Genomic DNA, 16,201 nt, shown 5'->3' with positions numbered 1-16,201 from the left:
AAAAAAAAAAAAAAAAAAAAAAAAAAGGTCTCAATTTTTTAAATTAGGGGGCTTTAACTTAGTTGGCTAACTCTTTCGCCACCAAGTCTCTTTTAAAAGAGATGTCTTTGGTTCCACTCTTAGGAGTGAAATAGGAGGGCAATATTTATTTACAAAGTATGTGGGTGCGAGTTTCAACTCTCTCCATAGTGCTAATCTGGCAACTAACCATTGACTTTTGCTAATTTAAAAATAAACAAAAAAAGTCTCAATTTTAAAAAAATATAGTGAGATAAGGTTTTAAGTTTGTTTCTAACTTTGGGGCTACATTTGGGGGCCAATTCGATGAGGAAGAAGACATGGCAGCCTATTGTGGATAAGGTGAAGGTGAAACTATCATCATGGAAAAGGAAGCTATTATCTTTTGCTAGTAGATTGACACTTATAAAGTTTGTGTTATCAAGCTTGCCTATCTATTATTTATCTATTTTCAGAATGGCAAAATGAGTGGTAAAGAGTATTGAGAGGTTCCAAGCTGCTTTTCTATGGAAGGGATTCAGAGTTAAAGAGAAAGGTTCATCTAGTGAAATGGATGGAAGTTACCAAGACTAAAGAGCAAGGAGGTCTGGGTTTAGGCAGAATCAAGGATTTGAGTGAGAGTTTGTCACTAAAATGGTGGTGGAGATATGGTTCTAAGAATGGTTTATTATGGAAGAGTGTTGTGTGCAGTAAATATGATCATGATGGTGGTGGCTAGAGTCCATGAGTGGTGGTCTCTAGTTCGATGTCCATAGTTTGGCAAGATATACTATCCTCTGTGCAGGAAAATTGTGATAGGTAATGGAGAGAGGATTCATTTTTGATGGGATACATGGTTGGTGAATGAAAAGTTGAAGGATGTCTTCCCTAAACTTTTCAATTTATCTAAGACTAAAGATGGTTCACTAAAGCTTTTGGTTCAAACCAAAGAAGTAGCAGGGGAGTGGAATTTCTCATTCAAAAGACCTTTAAAGAGAAGGATGTCAGAAGACTTATTGAGGTGTTGAATGGTGTTCCCAATTTAAGGGTCAATTTAGATGATCAAGTAAGGTGGATTGTTGATTCGTCTGGATCTTTTTTAGTTTCATCTGGTAGGCGAAGGTGTGAGCTTAATCATGGCCCATCTATTAGTATCATGAAACTGTTGTGGGGTAATGGTGCATCACCAAAGGTTAAGTTTTTTGGCTAGTTGGCTTGGAAAGGAAGAGTAAAAACAACAGCATACCTTCAAAGAATAGGAGTTCTGGATTCCAATGTAAACAATCTTTGTCCTTTTTGTAGGGAGGTAGTGGAATCTATTAATCACATACTTCTACACTGTCCTTTGGTATGAAGGTTGTGGTCTGAAATTCTGGAATGGTGGAATTTGTCTTGGGTTATACTTGGGTCTAGTGGAGGCCTTTTGGAGTGGTGGTATGGTATGAGTTTTAACAGATTTGAAAGGCGGATTTGGAAGTCTATTCATTTTACTTTCGTGTGGTCTATGTAGAAGATCAGAAATAAGTGTTTGTTCCAAGGAGTTCATCCAGATTTCAAGGGTCTTCGGGGATTATTAAAATTAGAATTGCTTTATGGTTGGAATATAACACAGTAGGGATGCCATTTTTTTGTCAATGATGTGGTCTTCAATTTGCTGCAATTAAGGTTTTGTTCAAGATAGCTAAAATGTTGCAGAGGTCTGGGTTGATTTAAGTGGGAGTTTTGTTTGTTCGGCTGGGTGCTTTTGTTCTATTTTGTTGTTTGGTTTGGTTTTGTTGGTTTCTTACCAACATCTTGTCTTGAGCTTTCATTTGATTGGGTGTTTTTCTTGGTGTCAATCTAGTTGGGATTAGGATGGGTTTCTTAGTTATTGTCGCTCTTGTCTTCTCTTTATTGATGTTTTCCCATATGTGATGTATGTTTGTTATCATCAATAAAAAAATTTTCTTTGTCGATCAAAAAAATAAATAAATTTATTTCTAACTTAAGATTGCCAAAAATCTTGAATCACTATTCTATGTACCAATGTTTTAAAAATCGGACCGGTGAACGAACCGGAAAAGGCATCGGGTGGACGGGTCACCGGTTCAACCGTCGGGTTGAACCGGAATCGAACCGTGACGTAATAAATATATTAAAATTATATTTAAATAAAAATATAAGTAATAAAATTATAAATTAAAAATATTAAAAATATTAAATTATCTTAAATATTTGTCCTAATATTTTTTTTACTGAAAAATATAATAATATATTTTAAAATATTATTAATTTCAATTTTGGAAGATGAAATCAAATATTTAATATTCCCTCCATATGATTTTAATTCAAATAATTTGATTGAAAGGAAAACAAAAATTTTGGAGGGATATCAAAATTTCAATATTCCCTCCAATACATTTGATTGAATCCCACATGGATTTCTTGAGTTTTTTTGAAAGAGTTTTTTTCTTATAAATAGGTGAAAACTTTCACAATAATTTCATCAAACTCTTAATGGGATTCCTCACAAGAGGAGACCCTTGAAAAAGAGTTTCAAATTAAAATTTTCTTATATTCTTATATTTTATATATATATATATATATATATATATAATAAGAAAGAAAGAAAGAAAATAAAGAAAGAAAATAAAAAAAAAAACAAAGAAAAAATTAAAAAAAAAAATTCCGGTTCGATCAACCCGTGACCGGGTCGACCGGTTCACCGGTTTTCAAAAAACAGGCCGGTTTTTACAGTTGGCCGGTTTAAGGGGGCTGACCGAACTGGAACCCCATCCGGTCACCGGTTGAACCGGCCGGTCCGGTCCAGTTTTTAAAACCATGCTATGTACACATAATATAGAATATCTCTTACATATGTGACTGACAAATAAAATAATGTTTAATAAAATTCCACAGCTAATAACCCAAAAGTAAACGTTGTAGAGTAGTCATAAAATATTAGATCATCACTTAATGGAAAATCCATAATATAATGGTAATGAAAATTCATTTATAATTTTTAATTGAAATAAAGTAAATGATATATAAATTCACTTTTTAAACTTAATAATATGTAAATAAAATAATTGATGAATAATTAGAAAAAATATAAAAGAATTTATATTTTAATAAAATATCACATTATTAAATTTAAAAAATAAACTTAATTTTTAAATTTCAATAACACTAGTCTTGAAATGATCGTATTTAATTCAAATGATTCCAAATCGAAAAAGGGAGGAACAGTGGTGGTTTTGATGTTGTCATCACTGGAGAATAATTTTAAAAGGAGTTGGGTGTCGTTTTAATAAATTAAATTATTTATTTTATAAAATTATTTATTTATATTTTTTATAAAAAAATTTATGTCAATTCAATAATTATAATTATTTAATTTATTTCATTTGTCACTTAAAAAGATTGATAGTCTATGTTTTAGAGCACAATTGTAGTAAATATTTTTTTTAAATATAAATACGATAGTTACGATTATCAGATTGATTTTTATTTTTATTTTTTTTATACATAATATACGTGAAGCACCCCACTCAAATGACGTCTTTGTAAATATATAGAATTAAGTTCATGCAAGATGACACTAATACGTGAGCCAGTAAAATATATATATTTTTTTATTAACAAACAAAGACTTTATTGACAAAAAAAAAGGCACAATACATGCAAAAACAAACATCAACACCCAAGATTGATGACGAACCAATCAAAAGCACCAAAAAAGAACAGAAAAAAAAACATTACAATAATACACCAACATTAATACACCTAACAACCAGCAGAACACCCCAATTCAGATTAGCAGCAGCACACTCCAGGGCATGAGACTCCAGAGCGTGAGCCAATAAAATATAAAGGCACACTTTGTTACTTGCTTGAAACGCAGTCCAACATACCAATTAAAGTAATATAATAATACTTTTTTTTTTTTTGAACTAATAGAATAATACTTTGATATCACTGTAATTGTCAACAAACTTAAACGAACTAATTATCTACATACAAATGTTATATCCACGTTTATTTGTCATTAAATATATATATATATATATAATGTGCTTTTCAATGACATGGTTTTCAAAATCTGTTACATTACAACAATGGAAAGGTATGCAAAACTTGTATTTCAATTGCTGGATTTGTTTTATTGTAATCATTGTCGTCAATACTCATATTCCCATTTTCATTTTAAATAATTCTTTATCTTCTTATCTTAATCTAAATTTTCATAGTTCTATCTACTATTTAAATTTAAGATATATATTTCAATCCCCCCTCCCCCTTTTTTTGGTCATGAATCTAGTTGATTTAATATATATTAGGTGTCTAAGAAAATTGCAAAGTATTTTGAGTTGCAAAACTTTCACTTTGAAGTTTTAGTATAATACATCTTATTCTTAATTTTGTATCTGTTGTTGCTCAAAGGATTATAATGCCAATTGTTATGATAATACGAGTTTGTAAGTTGTGAAACATTATAAATGTATATGCGACAAATGCATTTTAATAAAATATTTGTGCCAAATTTCTTACAACTGAAACTCACATGATTTTCCTAACAGGTGCTATAATTTTTGTTTTTTATTTTCCCCCATATTCATCTTTACAAACATTTTCATTCTTATTAATTTAGTTTTTGAGTTTTTTCTCTTTCTTTTACTTTTGACAAATAATCACTAAGTTTTGTTAGTAGTATCAATCTTTCAATTTTTATTTTTATTTTATTGAAAAACATTTTTTTGTTTATCATTGGCTTTATATATGAAGATTAGTATTACTCTTTGTTGGGATCAAAGGTTTATCATGCTACTAAAATATAATCAAAGCTAAAATCACACTTATCCGCATAGGCCTGTGAAAACACTGTCCTTGTGAGTTGATATGGCTCATATACGCCCCCTTAATGGAAAGGGCAGCCCTATCATCAGCAAGCGCTGCTTTATGAGCAGTGTCAAATGTCCCAAGACAATGTCTTTCTTTGGTTGAAGGGTCTCTGATTTCGGCAGCCTAAATGCCCCAAGGCCGCTGCCTGATGCCTAGGAACCGCCCCAGCTTGCCTGCTTCTGCCGGCCTCTTCTCTCACTAGGTGGTGGTGGGGGGGCGGGGGTGGTGTTTTGGTTAGAGAAAAGCGGTTTTGAACTGGGCTTGGTTGGAAGCCACTGACGGGTTTAATTGTGTATTTGAAAGATAAGAGATTGAAGAAAATTATGAGAGAAGAAGACCCCAGGAAGAAATTGTTTGTCTTAGCAACTTGGCATTCACAGTGTTTGGTTCACTTTTGGTTCCTATATAAGAAAACCCTAAACAATAGCGCTATCATAAAAACCACTTGAAGTAAGCATATAATGAAAATCTTTGAGTAAGATTTTACATAAACAAACACTAGTCTTAGCCATTATTACCATACTATATGCCAAGCAATCTATACATATAGAGCAAGCAAGATATATAGTAGTTAACTTAAGAAATCAAATATGAAATTAATACATATAACAATGCAGTAGCAGCAGCAGATAACTAAATTTTGTTTATAAAGAAAGGGTTCAAAAGCAAATGAAGATGATAGGAGTAAGTGAGTGAGTGAGAGAGGGAAAGACAAAATTAATGTGTGATCTAAAAAATTATTTCATAATGAAGTGAGGTGAGGTGAGATGAGGTGAGCTGGCAATCAAAATAAATTTAGACTACACAATAATATATATATATATACACACATATTCCATTTTGAAGCATCTTGGTTGATCAGATACACACCGAGTCCAAGGCAGCAAGGCAGACGCAGAGCAACTCACTCTCTCTCACATACTCTATCTCTCATGGTAAGTCTTCTTCTCTCTCACTACCAGATTTTATTAAATAAAGTTGCCTTAATTTTTTTTTCTACATTCTTTTTCTATCAGTTAGTGGAATAATAAATTTCTCCTAATTTTTTTTTTAACGTTCTTTATCCATTAGATTTTAGTAGAATAAATAATTTAGCCATAATTTTTTTACCTAGGTATTTATCAATTTTAATTGAATAAATTTTTTGCCCTAATTTTGTTTCATTAAATTGTTTTTATATAATTTATGGACTTAAATAAGTTGAATTAGACTCTTATTTTTTGACCTATACTAATACTACAAAAATAAAATATTTTAGGACTTTTAAATTTTGTTAAAATTTACTGTCCAAGACAATGGCCTTGCCTATTGTTCTTAATTACTACCCCATCTTAATTACATTATCATCAAAAAGTCGTATTTTGAGCACACACATGTTACATTTATAAGTTTTCAGTATTTATATACGTAATAATGATATAATAGTCATATTTTCTTTATTATATGGGTAAATTATAAATACACCCTTGAGATTTACTTAAAATATGAATAACCTTATGTGGTTTGAAAAATTACAAATATCTCATTGTCAGAATTTTTTATTTAGCAGAATTAACTGAAAAAGTGAAATTTTTAATTGTTCACCTATACAATAATAAAATTTTCTGAATTATCAATTGAAATAAAATTTTAACGTTATTAAAAACTATTAATTAACTTGATGGTTTATTAATAAAATGACCTATTTATTATGAAATTAAAAACATTATAGGATATAATATAATTTCTAAAATCATAAAAGATATTTTGTAATTCAAATAAATTTCAGAAGATGTATTTATAATTTACCCTAAATAAACGCATCATGTTGCTTTCCTTGTGTGATTGAAGACCACATTTGGAGAGAGAATGTGATTTTTGTATGCATTATATATATGGTCCGACTGGCAGTACATGCGTTTAGTCCCATGTTTATATAACAATAAAGATGGTCCCAATTAACCAATAAAATTAAGAAAAATGATATATGATAAACAAAATATGATGAGAAATACTATTTATCACCAGTTTTAACTAATAAAACCAAAAAAATCAATATAAATTTGATTATTATAGCACTACTCTATTTATGAGGGCTATTTTAGAAAGTGGGTTAAAAGTCACTTTCATACTTTTAACCCAATTCTCTCTCTCACAAAAAAAAAAAAAATCAAAAAACAGCTTTTAATCATCTTCCCAAAACACCTCTAAGTATAGTTGGACAAATATCTAGTTAGGTCGCCCAACCCGTTTAACTTGACTCAATTCGATTTAAATTGAACAGCTCTGATGTAACAAGCAGATAGATGTTGGTCTAACAATTTTAAAAAAACAGATTTTGTTTGGGTAGCGAATATACAATGTTGAAACCACAAAGTCCATTCCAACCACATGAAATAAGGAATTCTTCATAAATATTTATAAATGTACATAATATTTATTTTTTTAATAAACAAAGTATTGTAACTTGGAATGTATGCTTTTTACTTCTCAGAAACACAAAACCCTCCCATTTCATTTTTTTTTTTTTTTTTTTTTTTTTTTGTCAATCAATAAGAGAGTAATTACAAATATGATAAATATTTACATCTTCAAGTAGACTACTAGTCCATAATAGTTAGAAAGTCAACAAAACCTAACAACCAACATATCATGCGTACCAAGCCCAAATTCAACAATCATTACTAACTATATGTAAACTCATAATAGGAGATAAACAAACCACAACCACGAAGGTATCAAACTCTTCTTTATAAAAGTTGAACCCGAGACGTCATACTACTAATGGTGTTACACAACCATTAGGCCAAATGACCTAATTCCTCACTCCTTTTCATTGTTCACTTGAAAAAAATTAGATTTTTTTTTTTTTATAAAATAAACATTAGGGTTTTTTTTTTTTTTTTTTTGATGAATAAAATTAAAATTGGTTCAATCTACAATTCAATTCACATTCACTTGTCACTTCGTCCAACCTCCTTAATCAATTTCAAAATCATAAATGAATTACTTATAGATGAAATTTTCTCAATCCAAACCTTATTCAATCAATAGATAGATAACATACAATTCACCGAACTGACCCAGCAAATACAATCATTTACGAGGATGCAAAAGAGCACACGTATGAAGCTCAGAAGCCAATCAATAGTTGTTGACTACATATTTTGTACAAGCCAGTTACAATTCGACGCGTGGCAGAATAAGGGTAGTATAGGAAGACTATTCAAGTCTTCGATCCTGATCGTACATGTGGCAGTTAATATTGGTTATTACGAGATCTGAGTAGCAGTGGATCAACAAAGAGATACAGGGTGACGTGACTTCAACGGTTACTTACATTTAAATTCAAAATTTATGAGGGAAGTCTAACTGCAAGAGATAGCATAGTGGAGCTAATTGTAAGGCAACATGATCAACGATCATGGAGGAGCAGTTCGACAGTTGGAAATGCAGTTTGATGGTCATCCTTGAGAAGTATAAATAGCAGAGAAGACCCAGAAAAAAAGACCCAGACTCAGATCCAAAAAACCAGTCTTATTCTACTTATTTTCCTTTTCAGTTTTACATTTTCAGTCTTACATTTCCTGTTCTTTACATTCCTATACTTTAAATTCCTACACTGCACTTCATTCATAGGAGTAGTTTCAAGTAATAGATTGTTGCTGTAAACCTCTACGAGGCTGAGTTTGGATCATTGTAAGTTTTTCATTCTATGAAATGCTTCAATTGTTCTTCATTTAATTGTTATCTTGCTTAATTCTCCTAAATCAAGCTACCAGTAAAAGTCCTCTTCATTGAGACTGAAAGAACTAAAACACAATCATCTGATAATTGGTTGGCAATTAATTTTCTGTAAGGACTGATTGATCCTTGATGGCACTCTCGCAATTACAAAAATAACCTTCGAAAGCCAAAAAGCCAACATATATTTTTGGCATGCTCGGTGGGACTAATTGAAATGGCTAGGCGTAGAAGACAATGAGAAAATGAACGCTTGGAAGAAGGCGTAGAAGGAGAGGTAGAGATACCTAATCTAGAGGATAATGTGATAACATGTCCTGTGGAAACTCCCATTGTATCAGAACCTATGGTCGAATAGAACAACATTTCGGAACAAGTACCACATGTTCATAATATTGGACGAGACCAAGGAATTGGACCTTCCACTGTTCCATCTACTCAGCCAATAAATCCATGGAGTGGCCTAGTAGATGCTATGGGACATCAATTAATGAACACGATGGAAAGGTGGGCAACATCCTTTTTGGATCAAATGAATAACCACCAACCAACAAATGCAAGACACATGGAGGAAGTTTCGAATGTCCCTCAGCAAAGATTGGCTAGAGATAAACAGCCTATGCAAGTTAATGGACATTCTAATGGTCAAACTAGTAATCAAAACTATGAAAGGCCATCACCCCAGTCTTGGTACGAACCTATTTTGAGGCCTATAGCAGGTCAAAATGCCTCAGTACTTAACAGTGAAGCCATGCAAATTGGTGGATCTGGCCCAGTGCAAGAAAATGGCATAAGAATGGCTCCAAATCCCATGTTCGAAGCCATACCTGGCACAAGGGGGTTCACTAATCCCTTATTCGAATTTATACCCTGGAGGTTGGAAGGTTTTCCTACAAATGGAAAAGACACAACACCAGTTCCAGCACCTTTCGCAGGTCCTTTCGCAGGACAAGCTCAAAGGGGTTGCCCACACCCCCAACAGCAACCTGCACCACAGGGACAACCAGTCCCAAATATACCACCTTATGGACCAAGAGGACTACAGGCACAAGTTTGCCCAAATCCTGTGTTTGTCCCTTCAGTAGCGGTTCAGTAGGCACAAAATATGGTCCCTAGGGACCAAATTGCTGACATTATTAGAGAGATGTGTGGACCAATGGCTCGGGGGGTCCAGACTCCAATGTACAGGAAACCATACCCAGAATGGATAGACAGGGTACATGAATACCCAAGAGGTTTCAGGATACCAGATTTTACCCTTTTTAATGGGAATGGAAACCAATCAACGGTGGTGCATATTGCTAGGTTTGTTACTCAATACGGTGAATTTACTAATAATGACTATATGAAGTTAAGGTTATTCCCAAATTCCCTAACTGGGGGAGCATTTGTATGGTATATTAACCTTACACCTGGCTCTATCCAAACTTGGCAACAAATGGAAGAGGCATTTCATGTCCAATTCTTCCAATCAGAGCCAGAGGTTTCCATGACAGACTTGGCAAGATTGAGTCAAAGGCCTGATGAGAAGGCTACTCAGTTTATTGCCAGATTTAAAGGGTTCGAAATAAATGTAGAGTTGTCCTGCCAAAGCCAGAATTCGTGAAATTGGCTCAAAATAGCTTAGAGTTTAGGCTTCGAAAAAGGTTTGACTCAACTGAGTTCAGAGATTTAGTGGAACTCACTTATAAGGTGTCTAGGTACGAAGCGTTACTAGAGGAAGAATAAGATCGAAATAATGCATCGTACAAGACATATTATAGAGATCCTAATTATGAGATCGATGCAGCAGAGATTGTGGGGAAAGAGCCTGTGATCTGTGAAGCATTAATTCATAAGGATACAACAATTGACCAGCAATTTAAAAAGAAAGACCTTCGCAGGAAATACTCTTTCGATCTAACTAAGGCAGATGACATTTTTGATCATTTGCTTGCGACCAACTTCATTAAGTTACCAAAAGGAGTCAAAATTCCATCTCCAGATGAACTTAAAGGAAAAGTATATTGTAAGTGGCATAATTCTTGGTCTCGCTCGACTAAGAACTGTATTGTTTTTTGAGAAATTGGAGAGGTGGCAGCCAATGTCATTATGCCAGACTTTTAGAGCTTGTCCTTGAAAGAATTGGAAGAAGTCAATGTGCAGATGCATGTTGTCAACCAGACAACTATCAAGAAAGACACTGAAAATCTACCAGCTATTGGATAAGATTTCTCACACCAGAGGAAAGACTTTGATGAAGAAGCACTGGATGACGATTCTTTAGAGGCAGCCGTGATGCAAAAGATGTGTCCCAAGTGCAGACTGAGCTATAAGTGGTTGAAAGGGCTTCTAATTGATGGGAAACAATAGTACAGGGATGTGCAGAGACGTCCTAAACCAACCAATGCTTATAATAAAAGGTCATATCTATCTGGTGTTAGGCAGCAGCCATCAATGGTTGAACCAACAGCCGATAGAATGCATTCTAAAGGTAAGAGGCCTTTATATGAGTCCAGACCACCTAATTATTACAGAATGGAGAGCAGTCATTCCGAGAGGAGACTAGAGAAAGGTTCAGTTTATGGGATCAAAGCCAGAGATTGGCCCCCTAGACCAGCCTCACGCAGGACAGAAAGTGGATACCTTCATCAAAGGCCTGAGTTAGGCCCAAAGTGTGAAGTCAGGGCCAAGTAGTGGCCTTCACAGCCAGCTTCGAAAATGACTTCGAAAAAAGAAAGAAGCAGTTCAACAGCTGGATCAGTAAGTTCGTGGGTACCTGGAGTTCCAGATTGGTTTGTGATGCAGAACAAACCTAGGGAAGTGTTTACCCAAAGAGATGTAATTGGAAACCAAGGTAGGATGGTCAAACCTCCTTTGGTGACTCCAAACAATTGGGTATTGCTTAAACACCCAAAACAAAGGAACCAGATATGATCCCCGTAATTTCTAGATCATAAAGGAGGAAAATTCAGCATAGGTACACTTAGTACCAGCAAGACCTGAAAGAAAGTGGAGAGAGCTCTTCATTGGTCCAAACAGAAGAAAAGAAGAACCCAAAGTCAGACCATACTCCAAAACCAACTCTACAAGGCAAAATGGGTTGCAGCAGAGAATAGTTGGCCAAAGTTCACTCTGAACTAAAAGCCAGAGAGAAGTCCAGTTTAGCAAGATTGGAGAAGGCGTTGATAGAGAGTGATAGCGAGGCAGAGAAAGAAATTGGCCTAGGCCAAAAGAAAGAAATGGTTGAGGAAGAAATGTTCGAAGCTTTCATGGCTGAACAAACATTTTTGGTTGAAAAGCCAGTCAGAAAAGACCATTCAAAGGAGCTCATTAATAATGATGTATAAGAATATAGCATGGAGGATGCTTCTGAAGTAACTGAACAAGGTGGCCAAGAGGAGAAACAGGCACAGCCAGCCATTCAATTTGGCTCAGTATCAGTGAATATGGTACACGTACTACCGCATGAATTCCAAGCTGGAAATGAGAACCAAGAGGGGCAAGAAATTGACTCAATTCCAATCTCTAGTGAAGACTCACAAGTGAGTATGGTGCAAGATGAATCCGGAATGGCTACCCCAATGGAAACTGAATATGAGAGTGAAGAAGATGTGAGTATTAACCTCTCATATCCTTTTGAGTATCCCTCGAATTCTATGACATAGCATGCCAAGCCTTTGTATATCAAGGCCTTCTTCGATGGGATACAATTGAACCAAGTCTTGATAGATAATGGGGCAGCGGTGAACTTACTACCGAAATCTTCCTTGAAGAAACTAGGGAAAAGGAACCCCAGCCTAATCCCAACCAGCACAACCATTGTTGGTTTCGCTGGAGACAAGCAGATGGCTTAGGGAATTCTACCCATCAACCTAAGTGTAGGAACCAGGGACTGCATGACGGCATTCTTCGTTATCGACAGCAATGCTAAGTACAATGCTTTACTTGGTAGAGATTGGATCCACACTAACAAATGTGTGCCTTCCTCTTTGCATCAGAAAATAATGATGGCCTTGGGCAATGGAGAGACAGAGAAAATTGATGCAGATCCTCAACCCTTCATAGCCTGTGCAGATTTCGCAGAGGCTAAATTGTATATTAAGGGAGTGACACCACTCAATATATTGAGAAAACCTGATGGCTCAGCCGAAGTGACGGCTGATGAGGAAGTGACACACTCGAAGCACTTAGTCCAAGAGAGTGCTGATGAAGAGGTTGTCGTTAAGAATGACAATGATGCCTAGTTGTAGGCAAAGAGATGAAGCACTAGAAGCCAAGTCTTTGGCTCTAATTAAGTTCTCAAATTGGATGTAAAATCAATAGTCCACAAAGTGCAGGAGCAAGAGAAAGAAGCTATGATAATTGGCTGCAAGTAGGAGCAGCAACAGGTTAGAGTTTTGGCCCTTGATAAATACCGTGCATTGGACATTAAAACAAAAGTCCAGGAGATACAAGAAGAAGAAGCCTTGTGGACAGACTTTGTCTATGAGGAGGAGGATAAAGATGTTGAATTAAAGAACCTGGGAGCAGAACAAAGCAAGAAGATTGCTTCGAAGGCAGAAGGAGTTAAAGAAGAAGCTTCAATAAGTTCTCAGACAGAAGACCCCTTAGAAAAAGTAAATTTAGGGGAAAGTTTTATACAACAGTCCACCTATATAAGTACTTGGTTGAATGCTCTTGATAGGGACCAGTTGTTGGTTGTTCTGAAGAGATATAAAGATTGTTTTGCATGGTCTTATAATGAACTACTAGGATTGGATAGGTCATTAGTGGAACATAGACTCCCTATGAGGCCTAATTTCAAGTCATACAAGCAAAAACCAAGAAGAATGAGTCCAGAAGTGATTCAGAAAGTTAAGGAAGAAATTCTTAAACTACTCAAAGCAGGCTTTATTAGGACAGCCAGGTATGTTGAATGGCTATCCAATATTGTGCCTGTAGTTAAGAAGAATGGTAAAATGAGGGTATGCATTGATTTCAGGAACTTGAATCTAGCAACTCCAAAAGATGAGTATCCTATGCCTATAGTAGATTTGATGGTAGACAGTTCAGCAGGGCATCAAATTTTGTCAATGATGGATGGGTACTCTGGTTATAACCAAATTTGCATTGCAGAGGAGGATGTTCACAAGACAGCATTCAGATGTCCTGGGAATATTGGCACCTTCGAATGGGTCAAAATGCCATTTGGCCTGAAGAATGCTGGGGCTACATATTAGAGGGCTATGAACACTATCTTTCATTACCTCATTGGAGGGTATTTAGAGTGTTATATTGATGACATGTAGTTAAATCCCAATCTATGGAGGAGCATCTGTTTCACTTAGAAGCAGCCTTTGAAAGAATGAGAAAGTTCAAGTTGAAACTCAATCCTCTTAAGTGTGCTTTTAGCGTATCAGCTGGAAACTTCTTGGGCTATGTAGAACACAAGAGAGGAACATAGATTGACCAGAATAAAGCCAAAGCCATCATTGAAGCCAGACCTACATCAAGTAAGAAAGAATTACAAAAGTTCCTTAGACAGATTAATTTTCTTTGAAGATTCATTTCTAATACTGCAGAGAAAACTAAAGTATTTTCTTCCTTATTAAGGCTAAAAGATGAAGAGGAATTTGTGTGGACAGCAGAGCATCAAATTGCTTTCGAAGGTATCAAAGCCTACTTGGCCAACCCTCCAGTGCTAATGCCACCAAAGGGTGATAAGCCCTTGAAGTTGTACATAGCTGCAGGAAAAGATTCATTGGGAGCTTTCTTAGCTCAAGACAATGAAGAAGGCAAGGAGCAAACTGTTTATTACCTTAGTAGGTTTTTAAATTCTTGTGAATGTAAATACTCAGCTGTGAAAAAGTTGTGCCTTGCATTGTATTTTGCTGCAATGAAATTAAGATACTATCTTTTGCCTACAACTGTCTTGGTAATTGCAACCACAGATTTGGTTAAGTATATGTTATCTAGACCTATGTTGAGGGGAAGAATTGGCAAATGGGTATTAGCCTTATCAGAATTTCATTTAGAATATGTTCCCCAAAAAGTAATAAAAAGACAAGTGTTAGCTAATTTTTTGGTAGACCATCCATCTCAAGCAGAGGGCCAAGAGATAATGGAATTTGGTATGGCCAGTGTTGAGCCATGGCAAATGTGGTTCGATGGATCAAAAGCCAATGGCCTAACTGGAATTGGTATAGTGATTAAGTCACCACAATGAGTAGAAACCACACATGGTTTCAGAGTGGATGAAATTACTTGTTCTAATAATCAAGCTGAATATGAAGCCTTAATAGTGGGATTGGAAATTCTTATTGGATTACAAGTTCATGCAATTGACATATTTGGAGATTCTTAATTGGTGGTTAACCAAATGAAAGGGATTTTCAAATGTCAAAGTATAAGTATGTTGCCATACTATGTTGTTGCATTACATCTGCTTTCTCAATTTCAAATAGCGAATGTAACTCATGTCCCAAGATTCTTGAATAATAGAGCTAATGATGTGGCTCAGAAAGCTTCGAATTTCAAGATAAGGGATAATACTCAAAGGGACATAAGCCAAACAACATACCAGAAACCAATATCACCCTTAAATAAAAGGAATGTGGTCCTAGAAGTCAATCATAATGGCTTACAGGAACAAGATTGGAGGCATCCAATAATGCAGTACTTGGCTGGCCCATCTTCGAGGGCCAACAGAAAAATTAAATTGCAATTTATCCAATACATCATATACGGTAATGCTCTCTACAAAAGGGGGAGATGGTTTATTGCTGGAATGTTTAGGCCCAAAAGAAACATTGACAGCTATGGCTAAGGTTTATGAAGGCATCTATGGTGCTCATCAGCCTGGTGTGAAGATGAGATGGTTGCTTCGAAGGCATTCCTACTATTAGCTAACTATCCTTAAAGACTGCATAGAATATGGAAGAGGTTGCCAGGCATGTCAAAAGCATGGCACAATAAGGCATGTGCCCATAACTGACTTGCATGCAGTAGTGAAGCATTGGCCATTTAAAGGATAGGAAATGGATATGATAGGGAAAATACACCCACCTTCTTTGAAGTATCATTGTTTCATTTTAGTAACCACTGATTACTTCACTAAGTGGGTCGAAGCTAAGCCATACAAGGTTGTAGACCAGACTGAGGTTATTGGATTCATTAAGAATTTAATCCATAGATTTGGTATCCCACAAACTGTAACTATTGATAATGGGACTGTGTTCGATAGGAAAATCGTTAAATCTTTTGTGGCAGAGTTTAGAATTAGCCTTCTTAATTCCACCCCCTATTATGCACAAGCCAATGGTCAAGCTGAATCATCCAATAAGTCCTTGAAAAAAGGAATTCAAAACGTTATGAAAGACAATCCTAGGGATTGGCATAACTTGTTGTTGGATATATTGTGGGCTTATAGAACTTCTCCAAGGTTAAGCACAGGAGTCACTCCTTATGCCTTAGTATATGGGCATGATGCAGTGTTACCTGTGGAAAATAATGTTAAGCCCTTGAGGGTAAGATGCCAAGACCAGTTAAATCCTGAGCACTACCATCAGAGAATGTGCTTGGAATTAGAAAGCATAGATGAAGCTAGAATTCTGGCATTAAATAGCATTCTTTTCCAAAA

Source organism: Camellia sinensis, chromosome 4 (assembly GCF_055761805.1).
Source record: "Camellia sinensis isolate YWXY chromosome 4, ASM5576180v1, whole genome shotgun sequence".
Classification (NCBI taxonomy): Eukaryota; Viridiplantae; Streptophyta; class Magnoliopsida; order Ericales; family Theaceae; genus Camellia; species Camellia sinensis.
This window is presented reverse-complemented; position numbering follows the sequence as displayed.